The following is a 15695-nucleotide window of genomic DNA, read 5'->3' as shown; positions in this document are numbered from 1 at the left end:
GCTTGAATGACTTTGCTTTCACAATTATCTTGATTATTTACTAAGAGTGGGACTGTCTCATCATTATTTGGGACATCCTGATTCAGGCTCTGTGTGGATGCTGTTTGGGAATCTCTGTGTTAGCGATGCTCCCAGAGCCATTGTGATAGACAGTTGGGTTTGAGAACGGTTGGAGTAAACAGTGGTCCACAATGGTACAGCTTAGAAGCATTGTGTATTTCTGTCATGGTGTACCATGTAGCTTCTGTGGGATGAAGTCTGTCTACTGGAATTCAACTAGGAGCAGCATGGAAGACATATTAGCCAGGTACTGAAGATATGGCCTTAGGCTTTCTCAGAAACCCCCTCCTTTAGGGTGTGTACTTCTGCAAAGTACCATCTGGTTCTGATTAAATCCTGTATTCAGAGGCCAGGGCAGGCATGGCTCCAGGAAGGTCATCTACAATGTTTTTCTATAAACTTCTGCTTACTATTTGTTTTTGATTCTTTTCTATTTTGGGAATTCATCCTCCAGTCCTCTATGGAGTATTTGTAAGACTTCCTGATGATTCTCTGGTTTCTTTAGGTTTCTCACATCTTGTATACTTTTACTTGGGATGCTATCCTACCGCGTTAACAGATGAACCCTTACAGAACCACACAGAAACTGCAAAGATGTGATGATTTTTGTTATAGACCAAGGCACCACTATACTTGGAAAGAGTGATGTTTTATTTACCTCTTGGGTATATCGTGCATAACATTGTCTAATGAGGGAGAAAATTTAATAGGGAGGAAAAAAAAAAGGCTGCCTGGCAATGGATGGCAATTCTTCATGGAGCTCTGGGTTCAGTGTCAGTGGGGACTCATTTCAAGGGAGGGCTGGCTATAGTTTGGTGTTGATAGATTACACTTATAACCCAATTTTCAGGTCTGTCTTGGTTTTATCTTTTGAGCTGTCATTCATTCATCTAGTTTAGGTTCATTCATGTCCAATAGAGCCATGGTTTGGTAAGAGAAGCATGAGAGAGAGAGTTGGGGTGGGGAGGAGACTTTTCTTTAAGACCCTAAATAACATTTATTTTATTGTCTGATTTAACCAAATTGAGGCTATCCTAATACCTGTAGAACAATACATGAATCCCTTAGCTTTAATCTTCCTTTTCCTGCCCTGACTCCACTGTATCCAGGGAGTCTCTATGGATATACCAGCTTGATTATTTGTGCTTTACCCATATCCACAGTCCTTCATGGCCACACCTTATGACTGGAACATGTATTCTGGCTGTGTAGTGGGCTGCTCATAGAGAGAACACACACACACACACACACACACACACACACACACACACACACACACACACACACACAGAGACTGTTTGAGCCCATGCATTTGAAGCATAGAATTTCAAAATGTCTTAGTTAGGGCTTTACTGCTGAGAACAGACACCATGTCCAAGTCAAATCTTATAAAGGATAACCTTTAATTGGGGTTGGCTTAAAGGTTCAGAGGTTCAGTCCATTATCATCAAGGTAGGAGTATGGCAGCCTCTAGGCAGGCATGGTGCAGAAGGAGCCAAGCGTTCTACATCTTCATCTGAAAGCTCCTAGTGGAAGATTGGCTTCCAGGTAGCTAGGACTAGGGTGTAAAGGCCCACACCCACAGTGACACACAAGGTCACACCTCCAAATAGTGATACTCCCCGTGCCAAGCATATACAAACCATCATACAAAAATCATGAGTGCCTAGGAATCACCTAGGGGAAAAGATGTCACTATAGGTATGTCATTCTATATTGTAAATAGAGTGCTGACCCCATTTGAAGGCTTGGCTTGAGCAAAAAGGAGAGACTGGAAATCACCATATTCTAATTAAGGTTTCTTGGACCCAGAGTGGTCTTGTTCTTTATATTCATATTGTTCAGAGATCCTGCTTCGAGTACAATCTTAAGCATCCTATGCTTACCACCATGGCATTTTATAGTATTTAGATAAGAATACTTTACCCATAGATAGTGGTTGGTCATGTGGTTGAGGTCTTCTAGAAGTTTTTTACTCAATGTCTAGGCATCTTGTTCATAAAGGACAACTTTAGGTTATTGCTTAGATTAAAAATAAAGTAAATGATGAGGCTTAATGTGTAAAAGTCTGACAAAGGGGAGGCATCTCTCCTCAGTATATTTCACTGATAGAAATTTGATGAAGCATTTTTTCCTTGTTGATATGCTCCACCAGATGTGTGGGTGTGGAGACAGGAAGATTGATCAAGCATTTCCACCTGTGGTTTCATTTGCCTGAAGATCAACCAAATGGAAAAACATTCCTGTCTGTCATTACAGAATTAAATCTTTCAATGTCTCAGATATGTCTACACCTATTTACAGTACTTCTTAAATAATTATCAAGACAGTTAGATGCTTTTTCTTTTCTTATAGTTTCTTAGCATTGAACTAGCTCAAAGGCAACATGGTGTTTCCCAGTTTGGAGCACTTTCCAGAAGATAGCGTTATGAGGTGTATCACACCCAGACTGGATACTATACAGTCCTAGAGATAAAGTTTTCCAGCGCATATCCATGGATCATGTAGAAGAGCAGTAGCCCTCCATATGCATGTGGGTCCTCCTGCAATGCATAGCTCCTCAGCAGTCTGGTCTCCTCCTGTGCATCTCATCACTTGAAAATTATGCTATTTCTACATTTCTCTGCCATTTTATTTTTGGATATTAATGTGGATCTAAACAAGGAGAAACTACTGGGGACATGTAGAACCAAACATGTATAGCCAACAATTTTCCAGTGAGCATATCATCATGTTTAAACACTTTGTCAGCTTATGTTATTGGAATTTTTATTCGTTGGATTCCATCACTGTGGCAAAATACCTAGGAACGTTAAGTCAAAAGAGGACAGGTTTACTTTGGCTCATGGTTTCAGTTTATGGTTACTTTGATCAGTGTTTCCAAGCATGTGGTAGGGTGGTACATGATGCTGGAAAAAAAGCATTTACCTCACGACAACCAGAAAGCAGAGTGGGGTGGGCAGAAGCTCAGGACAAGATGTCCTAAGGACAAGCTCCCCAGTGACTTTTACCAAGCTCTGTCTCAACTCTGAAAGTCACCACCACTTCTCAATAATGCTATCCAATTATGGATCCACCATAGAATTAACTTATTTGCTATGTCAGAGCCCTCATGATCCAATCGATTCTCAAAGATTGAATCCATCAGCTGGGGACCCAGTCTTAAAAAGCCAGTGAGCCTCCTTTTTGCAAGGTAACAGATTTAGTATTTAAACCACAACTGCTTGTATGAAAAGCTACAATTCTTCCATTCTAGTTGGTAGTTTAAATATGTGACTGCCCAAGATTAATGTAAATAGAATCCTGCAAATGCTCACATTATTGCTCATTTGTAACCAATAAAAATTGCATCAACCCAAACTCCTTGGGAGTGATTAATTATCTACAAGTAAAATACTCTGTGCTTTCAAACTTCACATAAACTTACTCTGCCTTTATTTCATGGCAGCAAGGGGCTCAGTTGAGCAGAACCACTATTTAGATATTCTGGTTTTCAGTGGCCACAGAATAAGGAAAGGTGCATATATATTGCAGAACAGACATCATAGGGGTCCAGGTGTGTGTTTATACTCATGATCTTTATGTAAATCTCATGGCTACATCTCTCCTTTGGCCACTGGAAACTTCCCTTTTTAATAATTTAATTTCTTTCTACCAACTGCAGCCTCCCATAAGAGCCTGAAGCCAGGCTTGAGGAAGTCCAGATATATTTTAATTCTCTTTTATCAAAGCTAAAGAGAACATTTCTTGGAGACTGTGCTGACTGCTGCATCTTGAAAGAACACCAACTGTGGGAATTTTTATGTGTAATGAAGCCTAGGGAGTAATGGGCTTCATTCCAAAATGCTCTGAGTAGTTACAGTTTAAGCAGGCAAACATGACACATATTCTTAACTATTTTCCAAAAGGAAACTGCTCTAGAAGAGAGGTGATTTGAAAAGAAAGAAAATCCAGTAGTGACCAGACAGTGCATAGCTTCCATGGTTCCTACAAGTGTTCATGGAGCGGCTTGGTGCACATTCAATGTACAGTTAAATATTTTAGCAGAATAAACAAGTGGATTGTCCTGAGAGGTTCTAAGTAGGAAATTCTTTTTCATGGACATTCACAGCATTTGTAACTGTTGAGCACCACTGTATAACACAGTTTCCCATTCCCAGTTTGATGTGTTAATTTCTGAAAGAAATCCCACTTTGCAGGCGCTATTTAGGTATAAAGGATAGCTAAGCCATGTTTTCCTGTAAACTGAATATTAGGACCAGGATGTATTACTATGGAACTCACTCTTTCTACCTTGGAGCCTGGGATTCTTTCTTGGATTTCAAGGGTTACCTGCTTTTTTGATGTTACAGGCCAGACTAATGTGCAAAAGCATCTGGAAGTACTGACCCAGAGTCACCATCAATTGTTAGACTGAGATAAAACTACCACTTCATCCACTTCCAAGGAGCCTTTAAGAGGCGCATGTTCTGGAGGAAACAGAGAAGGATGGGTTGATAGTTAAGGTTTTTCAAGTGATTTCTTTTGATATTTAGGTCAAGTCTTCTGTCTTTTAATTGATGTTCTCTGGAAAGCTTATGGCAGGATGAGGCTTCTATAACTATGAGAGAAACCAGAAGGGAGAGGTCTTGCTATCTGATTGAATCCTTGAGGTAATGTAGTTTTACTTCTTTTTAGTCTGTCTGTTGACCTGTGCTGGGGATATGTTAGCTCAAGCTTTTTCTTTATTTTATAAATTTCTTGTACTTTGTTCAAAGATAGTGGCTTCCCAATGGGGTGTCCGGTACCTGTATAATATACATGTGGTATTTCAAGAAGCTAGAATATCACTGTTAGGGTGGCCCCATTTTCAAAATCATTGTGTGTTCTGTTGAAGGTTTTTCTAGAAGTCAAAGAATGGTGTGTTCTCAAGAGGGCCTGTTTACGGTGTTAATTAACTTGGATAGGTGATCAGTTTTGCTGATGATATTTAATAGTCTATTGGTAAATGGCAGATTGTTTATTCTACTAGATAATTGATCCTCATTAGATATAAGTACAACAATATAAGAAAAATATTGGCGGTATGAAGAGAGAACAGCACAGAACATTTTTGTTAATCGGGTAGATTTATGTTAATATGGGAACAATTCCTCTCAATATGATGTGTTACAAGAGTGGAGAATGAAAGGGAAGGCTTACTGTCCAATATGGGTTTTGGCTTTAGTTCATTCTTGACCCCCATGGTCTTGTAGCCTTAGTCACAAAAAGCCTCCTAAACTATTTGTGTTCACTTATTCTTTGGAAGTAGATACGTGGTACTTTGTATTTTATACTCACAACTTTCTGCAACTCCACTTACATTGTAAGACGGATCTGAAATTTAAAACCAAGATAAGGGTGAGAGCTACCACCTGGAGACCTTGACTCTGAAATTTCAGGGATGGGCTAACATTTTAAACTCTCCAGGGGGGAAATGTTTAAAGCAATCAACCTCTTCTCTGGGTTTTGAAGCACATGACACTGAGTGGTAAGACTTCAGTTGATCATTGAAGTCCACTTCTGGTCTACACATGGAACAGTGGTGGATAACAACTGCAATTGTTCTGTAAATGCCAATAGCGTAGGAATGAGGTATGATGGTTTTCCAGAGAATTGCTTCCTGTGTCTCTGGCAGTTGCTGTTATTCTTTCATAGACTCTGAAATTTTCTGTTTTCTTATGAGTTAGTTTCTTCCCTTGCATACCAGCCCATAGGTTTGTGAATGCATTCTAATAAAAATGAGTATTATAGTTAGCTAAGATATGGTTACTTAACCTTTTATTGAAATTAATTCTTGATGCATGTTCAAAGCTTAAGAGATTTCACAGGTCATATTTTACCCCTCTTTCCATCTTTTGTTTTATGATACTGGATCTTCAAGTTCCAAATGATTTATATACCTCTTTATAATGTAGCTGTTGGCCAGGCATGGTGGCACATACCTTTAATTCTAGTACTGGGGGAGAGGGGGCCGAAGTAAGTGAATCTCTGTGTATTTGAGGCCAATCTGATCTATATAACAAATTCTAGATCAGCCAAGGTTATTCAATGAGACCCCATCTTAAAGAAAAAGAAAAGAAGCCTTTATTACTCTATCGGTCCTTGTTCTTAACAATGCTAGACTTTCTCTTGATCTAATTTTTCTATGATAAAAACACCATTGTCTAAACTGTTGCTATCTACAGCCTAGTAAACCAAAATAGAAAATAATTTTGGCACTTTGTAAATCTTTACGGAGAATTTAAGGCTAACATTTTCTTGTATCAATATTTTGATTTTTTTCAGGATGAAATAGCATTAAAACACTTGCAGTTATTGTTGGTTTGCAAAAGGTGCATGTAAACAATTTTTGTGCCATATTGTTATTAGGCTTCTTTTCTTTACCACATAAAAATTCTCTCTAAGTTTTCTGTTTGAATATTTGTAAATATTACTTAAAAGCCTATATTCAGGGGCTAAGATGCAGGAGTATGAATGTAAAACAACCCCACAGACCTTCGGGTTGAACAGTGGGTCCCAAGGTGGTGCTGTATTTGGAGATTATGGAAACTTTTGGACAATGGGTCTAGGTAACTGGGAGATTTAGGGATATATGGGTGGTTCTAGTGGGTTCTGAATGAAGTCTATACTTCCAAATCTACTAGAATGTGGTAGGTCTTATTGGAAGCTCTTGCCACAACCAATGGAGTCTCAGGCTTTGCTTCCATTGTTGTGAACATGTGACCCCAAGGAAACCTCCCTCCAAGTTGCTTCCATCATATATTTTATCCAAGCAATAAGAAAAGTAAATAATTCAGAAACTGGTACTGTAGAGTGAGGCTGTTGTTATAGTAAACCTGACCATGAGTTTTACGTTGACAGAACTGGTTGGCTGGAAGAATGTGGGAGAATTTGGAGCATACAACATGTAAGAGTGATGAGGTCACGGGGACTCAAACCTCTTTGTAGTTTTACTTAGTCAATCCAGACCTCACTGGGCTTGTTATCGATATATTGCTTTCCTGCAGATTACCCATCACAGCAGTTTCCATGCTTTGCAACAGCTGATGTACAGGATTAAATAATTAACATTCAGATGCTAATCAAAGGTCACTACTTGTTCTGAGACCCACAAATCTAAAGAAAGACTACTGAGCAGTGTACAATCATGAGAAGCAGCTTTGTGGTTCCCCACACAAAGTGGGAGGAAGTGAAACTGGTTAAGACAATTTTCAAAGCAGAGACATGGTTACGATCTCTGCCCCCAAACTGGAGTGCCTCCTCTCTTTCTTTAAATGCTTTTTTTTTTCTGATTAGCATCCTGACTCTGCTGGGTGCTTGTTTTCCTCTCTTCATTCTTCTCTTTCTGCTTTCTGTCTTTCCCACCTCCATCTCTTTCTTCTTGTCTGTGTTCTTTGTAGTTTTCTGACTTTATATCTACCAAGGAAAAGATCAACTTTTTTTTTGTGTGTGTGACAAGTGATATCTAAGTGTGAATTCCTATTTTTAAAAGCCAAAGTTTCAGTTAGATTTAGCCTTGTTAGGACTTGTTAGAGAGTGATTGATCATGTAGCAGGGTGCTTCTCATTTGAGCCCGAAATGATAGATACAGATAGTTACAGTAACAACATAGCCTTCCCAGTGCCATGGCCAGCTTCATATTTCTGACTTCACGTCCAATCCTCTTTGCCTTCAGAATACCTTCTAAATAACTATAGATAAAGATAATAAGCTACCATGAGTTATAGAAAGAGTAGGGGAGAAAAATAAAATGTTGCAAATTTTCTGATAAACCATTTTGTCAGAAGATTAGCATAAACATTTCTAATGAACACTCTATATAAGAAGTTCAGAAGAGTTACTGTGAAGCAGTGTGCATGTGTGGAGAGGACAGAAGTACATATATTAACCTACACAGACGAGGATGCTTTGTGGATTTTACAGTAGGAAAATGAAATTGGAAAGAAAAAGAGAAGTGATCTTCCCCCTCGTCTTCACTTATTACTTCTTTTGAAATTTATAGAAACATGCACAACAAACCTATCTTATTTGACTAATTAAGATTAATATGCTGCCATTTACTTGGGCTAATATATACTTAAAACTCCAGGATAAGCCAGCTGTAATTATATTCCCAAAGATCTCTTTTTTCATTATTTACAGCTAACAAGACATTTATGTTCTCCTCTTGGTTGGCGTGGTGAGGCATTTTTGGCAACACTTTCCTTACTTGAAATCCTCATGTGTGTGGAAATCTAGTTAGGGAAATGACTATGTAAATAACCGCTCCTGAGAGTATAATCTCTCCTTTGTGACATAAATTAGATATCTATTCACATCTGTGGAATAATTCCCAGCTTTGCAATTAAATCCTCTGATGTGCCCGAGCAAACATGCCAGTCTCTTCCTAGTCTAGGAGAATTTAGTCAACTTTCTGCTTGAAGAGACAAGCTATATGTGGTTTAGAACAGATGCCTCATTTTCTCCCGATTTGGCTGTAACAGGATTGAGCTTCAGTGAGATGGATCATTAAACAGCAAAGGTAGGAGACACCTCACCATGCATGTTTAGAGTGTTAATTAAAAAAAATAAAATGTGACTTTGAATCTTTAGGGTAATTTGAGAGTGTCCACATCTAATAAAGTGATATTTCTTCCCTTCAACTTTTCATCTAAAGGTTATTGGTTTTGGAAAATTGCCTCTCTTACAGAGTTAAGACAATGTTTTATTCATGAAATTTGGCTCTTTCTTGTGGATTTTTGGGGGTTGCATAAAGTAAAACAACAAGATTAGTTTAAATTCATTATTTTAAATGTTGATTTTTTTTCCACCTTTAGCTATAATGCTTTGTTTTTCTCAGATCTGTTTAAAATCTGGAATATTTCCAAGAGTGATTATTAAAACATTCACAAATCTTCTTTCATGATGTAGCTGTTGCCTCTGGAATTGTATGGATGTGTGGCTTTTCTTCTAACCAGATTTATAGTAGTCACTGCATTTTTTTACGTTATAGAAATTTGGTGCGCAAATATTTCTTCCATACCAAAATTTAAACTCTCCAATGACAAAGTCAGTCTTCTTTAGCTAGGCTTTTCATTTGGTTGATGGGATATTTGTGGAGTCGGGGAATGTAGGAAAATATGCACTGCTCTTTGAGGTTGAGCAAATATGTGTCTGCCTGTTGCTGGCTAGTGGACTGGCTGGCCACACCCATCCATGGATGCAGGGAAAAGGCTCTGCAGTTGGTTCTTAGAGTACGGATTGAGTGCAATCAAGAATCTGTGCTTTAGCCTTTTTGTTCCCCTCCAAGTTTGGTTGAAAATGTTACTCAGTGTGATTGAGTGCATTGAAGATGAGAGGGCACTTAGTTAATTAAGAAGAAGAGAATTCTGGGCTTTTGAACAAGTAGCATTTTTTATTTTCTTAGGTATGTATAAAAACCCAGGAGCTGAGTATTCATTATTATATTGCATCCATATTCTGAGGTTATTTCTTCTTCTTTCTCAATTAACTGCTTGTTAGCCTTTTTAAGAGTAGAGATAAGAAACACAACTATGAATTTTACTGTTGAACTTTTATAATGTAATTGTTTAAACTCTCTTTTGGCCTTAATAAGTACTCCTCCCAAACTCTGTTTGGTCACCCTTCTAGGATTTTGATGTTGTTTAGAGAAATTCCTGGTTATTGTAATCTGTATTTTACAATAATAGCAGTTTCATCTTGCTTTAATGCAACATTAATTTCAACAAGCAAAACATTACCTATGTGTCCTGGTCAGTAATACTGGGGGGAGAATACTCAAACCAGATACCAAATGCTAGCAAATAAAGTCCCAGTATCAGGAGTAGATTTCCTCTTTTTGAGTTATTGGCCGGTGGGTTCCCATAGATTCCTAAACACTGTAGGCTGTTGCCATTCTCTTTATTACCCTCTAGATCTTGACATTAAGACAATATTGCTGAAGACACTACATTGTTTTCTTTTTCCTTTTTGAGATTATAATATATTTATATTTCCCTCTTTTCTTTCTCCAAAACCTACCCTGAAATCCTTTGAAGTCATAACCTCTTTTCCACTAATTGTTATTTCATGCATATACATATATTATATTTTCTAAATATAAACTGTTTGCTCCATAAAACGTTACTTATATGAATGTTTTCTTCAAGGCTGATCACTTAACATTAGACAACCAATTGGTGTGCTCTTCCCTGGGAAAGAGCACCTCTCCACTCCCAGCTATCCTTCGTTGTCTATAGTTCCTTGTGTGTAGCATCAAGGCTTGGTGGGCTTCCTCCAGTCTGGTTTTCCGAGTCCATTGGTATCAGCCTTGTTCAGCTTCCATTTGAGAAATCATGTTGGACAGACTTTATAGGTATAGCTTCTGAAGTTACTGGAAGACATAATTTCACAGCAAACGAGATACTACATTCTTGAGTCAAATAGAGAAATCAGGTGGAACCTGGAAGCTTTATCTCTATTTGTTAACATTCATAATGCTGGAAGGTGTTATGCATGCTATTGGAGGATGAAAGGAATCTTTCACATTAATCAGCTGCTAACCATGTGAGAGACAATGATGACTGTCTTGGCAAGACATACCCACTAATGCAACAGTGGCAGAACATTAGGAGAGTGACTGTTCTCTGATTGGGTTTAAGTCCTGTTCCATGAGATGGAACTCATACCTTATACTGTCAATGAGGCCAAGAACATGTCCCTAGATATGTCATTGGTCTTAGAGGAAAACCTACCAATATTATTTTACTAAATGGACATACCGACAAAATAACTCACAATGACCTATTGCTATACCCAGAGATCAGTGTGTCTCTCAATAGTGATCAGAGAAGTTAGTTCTGGCAATAAATGAGAATTAACATAGGAAGTCAAAATTGCTTCACATGCAGAGAATAAGAGACTGTGGAATGCTTAGTTTTAAATAGGATGTCTTTATCACATCCTTCCTCACAAGCTCAGGGAACTTCAAGGAAGAGAGCACCCGTAAGAGCTAGAGTTGGTAGATAACTACAAGGAAACTGCTCTGGACACAGCAGGGTCGTTGCATATGCAAACTAACGATCATTGTGACAACATGTGCAAGACTTGTGAAAGATCAAGCTTGACAAAATCCTACCACGAGGGAGGCAGGAAAGCATGAAGTCCCTCCCATGGGCAAGGAGCTATTGGTGTTTAATAACTACTGGGAGAACAAGAGTTAATTTAAGAGTGTGACTCCTTGTAGGCCAAGCTCCAGGGTCAAGCCCGACTCTTAAAAGTTTTGGGGCAACACAAATTGGATTTTATGGAGAGAGTCGGGAAGGGGGAGGGAGAAGAGCAGGAGGAGATGGAGGGATGGAAGGAAGGAAGGAGGGAGAAAGGGCAGGAGGGAGAAAGGGCAGGAGGGAGGGAGGGAGGGAGGGAGGGAAGGAAGGAGTGATGAAGTTGGTTGGTTAGGGAGGTGGATCTGGAACAAGTTGGGGTTGTGGAAGGGAAGAAAGTAAGATCAAAATGCATTGTATGCCATTCTCAAAGAAATAATAAAACTATCATTTTAAAGGATGCTTTTATCGGTGATGCCGCAGAACATTACAAAACTAAGAGTGCATTTGATTGTGTCTCCCCTTTTGGCTCTGTAGAGAGTCCAGCGGAGGGTTCAGTAGAATTAGAGATAAAAGAGAACTTTTCTTTTGGCATCTGCAACTGAGCTCTATTTATTTTGGAAGTTTTGCCTTTTTAGGAGTAGAGTGGTTTCAACAGCATTAACACCAGGACAGTTTAGTCAAATTAACCTTTTCATTCCTCCTGGGGATTGATGATGTAAGAGATCTCTCATGACTTGCTAAAGGCTAAAGTTCTCTAGTTATTGAGGAACATGAGAAGTACGTTATCTATATAGCACAGTCAGATCAATAGTCTGCAGATGACGATCGATATTATGCATATGGCCGTCTTTTCATAGCTCAGCTGTACCAGGTCAATAAACTTTATAGTTACATTGTAATTTTGTAGTGTAGGAAATAAAATCAGTGTAAGGAGACATTAGATAAAACTGGAGTCAAGTTCTTTTACCTTTTTTTGTTTGTTTGTTTGTTTTTGTTTTGGTATGTGTGATTCCAGTTTTAGATGTAGTTTTCTGGCCTCAACCTGTGTTTTTATTTAATCACACCACAAAGTAACTGAATTTTAAATTTATCCTTTTAAACAGCTCACTCAGACTTCCCATTCTTCCCTTCCCTGCCATATAAATTAAATGACCCTCATTATCTTGTTATGAGATTCACTTTGCGCAAAATAGTCTAGGGATGTATTAATTACATAATTATATACCACAATTAACTTGGATCAGACCTTATATGAAATTTTGGTAAAAATACCTTTAAAAGAATTAGAAAAACAGTAAAATACAATTAATATTGTTTTAGCAGCCTTGAACACAGTGTAAAAATGTTTCGATACACACAAAAGTAATGTTGTGTCAATTTGCCAGGATGAATATGATAATTTTATGGTATATGGAACAATTGTTTAGAGTCCACTTCAATAGAATGTTATTATTTTATTTTTATTTTCCTCCTTAATTAAAAACATCGATTCTTTTCTCATACAATATATCCTGATTGCTTACGGTTCCGTCCCTCTACTCCCCTCAGTTCCTCCCCAGCTACCCTCCCATCCAGATCCATATCTTTTCTGTCTGTCATGGGTGAAAAGAACAAAAAACACGGGCTTCTGAGAGACAGCAACCAAACATAACAAAATGAACAACAACAACAACAAAAAAGGATAAAATAAAGAGCAATACACCAGAGTTGAACAATGCAAACCAACAGAAGGAAAAGAGCCCCAAGAGAAGGCAGTAGAATCAGGGACCACAGGTTCACAGATTCAGGAGTCCCATGAAAATACTAAACAAAACTAAATGCAGAGAACCTGGTATAGACCCCTCTCAGCCCTATGCTTCTTGCTCCAGTCTCTGAGTTCGTATAAGGTTTGCTCAGTTGATTTAGAGGGCCTTGTTCTGGTGTCTTCCATCCCCTCTGTCTCTTACAGTCTTCCCACATCATCTTCTGTGGGATTTCTTGAGCTCTAATGGGAGGGATTTGATGGAGACAACCCATTTAGATCTGCGTGTTCCAAGATTTCTCTCTGAGTAATAACTGGCCATAGATAGGTCTCTGTATTTGTTTTTATCTGCTGCAGGAAAAGGCTTCTCTGATGATGAGAATATTCTGCTATTCATAGATGAATCTATGATCTATGTATAGCAGAATATTATCAGAAGTCATTTTATTGTCACTTTTGTTTTTAACCAGAAATATTTGGTTTTACCCCAGGTCTCTGGGCTACCTAGCCTCTGGTTCTTGGCCACTCAAGCAGTGCCAGGTATGGGTTTTAGTTCACTGAGTGGGCCTTAAGTCTAATCATACATTGATTGGTTACTCCCCATGTTTGTGCCATCATTTCCCTAGTATATTTTGCAGACAGGACATCATTGTAGATCAAAGGTTTTGTGGCTGGGTTAGCATTTATGTTCCTTTTTTGGTGGACTGCACAGAACCTTCCCAGACCAATGACAGTAGAAAAGAGAGTGATGATTTTTTGGAGGTACTAGCTTGACAACTCCATGTTCCATGAGTCCTGTGGGTGCTGTTGTCAACAATGGTGCCTTGCTGTTCATTTGCATAGAGCAGTCTATTGGCTTGACAGCTCTCTGCATTGTTTGGAGATTTCCATGGGACCCTTTTGGTCAACAACTCAATTGTACATCTAATTGTGCACCCAACACTGTTTGGGTACTAGAAGCTTTGTTCATTTATTATAATTGGTGTTAATAATAATGGCTTCTCACTTTTCAATCTCAATTACAAGGAACCTGCTTTTTTGTGCACCAATAAAGCCCCCTTAATGACTGTCACATGGGATCTTCGATCTTGAATTATCTGTTTTTAAATCTGAAACATTGCACAGACTTTCCTAGGATTCTTTTCAGACATTAAAAAAAAAAAACTGGATCCAGAGAGATTTTTGACAGATACATTCATGGTTTCTGCATTAAAAACTTTCAAGAAACTTTCATGATGCAGGGGTAAGTGTGGGGAAGGCACACAATAACCAGACACGTAAGTTGCACTTAAATATGTTTTCTGATAACTTCCTTGCTAATAATTACACAGGCAGTTTTATGTAAGCACTTTGGAAATTTTAGAAGCTTTTCCATTTCAGGCTTAATATACTTGGATCATAAATAAATATCAGATATGTTTTGGAGACACTAGAAACTAAATATTATGCAAAGGCCACCTTCTGTTGCGTCAGGGGCTTGAATTGTTTTCGTTAAAATATCTGGTATGAAAGCTCTGAGATTAGATGGGGTGTCAGCTCCCTGTATTTTCCTGCTATCGAATGTCGAAGATTTCTTTTGTTGGCAGGAACTGAGATTTCATTTCCCTTGGCCACATTCTGATGCTGGCTCACAGAAGCAGGTCTCCCTTTCCAGATTTTTCTGCTCAAGGTAAGCAAGAGAAGATGTGCAGGAGGGAAGTATGTTTGTCGCTGGAGGGTGGGAGAGACCCAGCGAGCATCCTCAGGATGAAAGTGTATGGTTTTTTTTTTTCTTTTGGTCTGAATATATAAAAACCTGCTCATACAGGCTAAGCCTCTGACCGATGTAGTTGCAAAGATGTGTGTGTGTGTGTGTGTGCGCGCGCGTGCGCGTGTGTTGTCAAAATAGGATTGAAGGTTTTTTTTCCCTTTGTAGAGAAAAATGAATGGTTTTTTTTTTTTTTTTTTTTTTTTTTTTTTTGGATTAGGTGTCTATGTGTCTGCCTTAAATTTATGAACTAATAATTCTGCTCCCAGAGATACCGACAGGTCTTATAACACTATGGTTTGTTCTGTGTTATTCTGGTAAGTGGATTACTTTGCTTTAAAATAATTGTTCTTGGAATTTCTGGGTATGAATAAAAGTCAGATATAATTAATGTGCACGGTGCCTTCTTCATCAAACATTAGCTTCTGAAACTGGTAATAATCTCTCTCTCTCTCTCTCTCTCTCTCTCTCTCTCTCTTTTACAAAATACCTTTTGTTATTTTCTTCTCTCTGAAGTGACTATAAACATCAGCAGAATAGAATCAAGTGAGTTTTATGAATGAAATCACAAACAAATGATATGTTTGTTCCATCAAAATCATGATGGAAACCAGTTAAAATAACTGAGCTGGCATAGAGTGTAATAAATTAAAAATCCATGTTCCCAAAGGATTGTGCTTAGTAATATAGGTACCCCTCAGTGATATAGCAGAGTCCTGTAGTTCTTCTGAAACCCTTAGGCACTGCTAGCTTAACTACGCGCTGCACTGTTGACTAAGGAAACTGGATCCTGTAGCCTGGAGACCTCTGTGTTCTCAGCTCACCCCTGCTAATGCCCTCTGGTCTTAAGTAAAATAGAGTGGCAAATATTTAGAGTGAGCTTTATGTATCTTTGGGATTTTTCCTTCTCCACCATTGGCAAATAGCACAGTTCCTACCCCAGTCTGTGACCTTTGAGATAACTTCCGTTGTTAAACACACAGTCACCTGTGTAGATGTTTACATTCTCCCCCTCCCCATTCCAGAAAGCTATCTCACTCTT

The 15695-nt window shown here is 38.5% G+C and overlaps 1 long non-coding RNA gene across 1 annotated transcript in view; it reads left to right on the top strand.

Annotated features, from left to right (window-relative positions):
* Window positions 1-14966, top strand: part of LOC143435066 (uncharacterized) — a 45181-nt gene extending 30215 nt beyond the window's left edge. Inside the window, exons 2-3 of the long non-coding RNA XR_013105029.1 lie at window positions 14493-14575; window positions 14874-14966. This is a non-coding gene — a long non-coding RNA (uncharacterized LOC143435066). The remainder of the gene's footprint in view (window positions 1-14492; window positions 14576-14873) is intronic.
* Window positions 14967-15695: the final 729 nt, after the last annotated feature.

This window comes from Arvicanthis niloticus, chromosome 19 (genome assembly GCF_011762505.2).
Source record: "Arvicanthis niloticus isolate mArvNil1 chromosome 19, mArvNil1.pat.X, whole genome shotgun sequence".
NCBI lineage: Eukaryota > Metazoa > Chordata > Mammalia > Rodentia > Muridae > Arvicanthis > Arvicanthis niloticus.
Note: the sequence above shows the minus strand (reverse complement) of the source record. Positions and strands in the feature narration are given on the sequence as shown.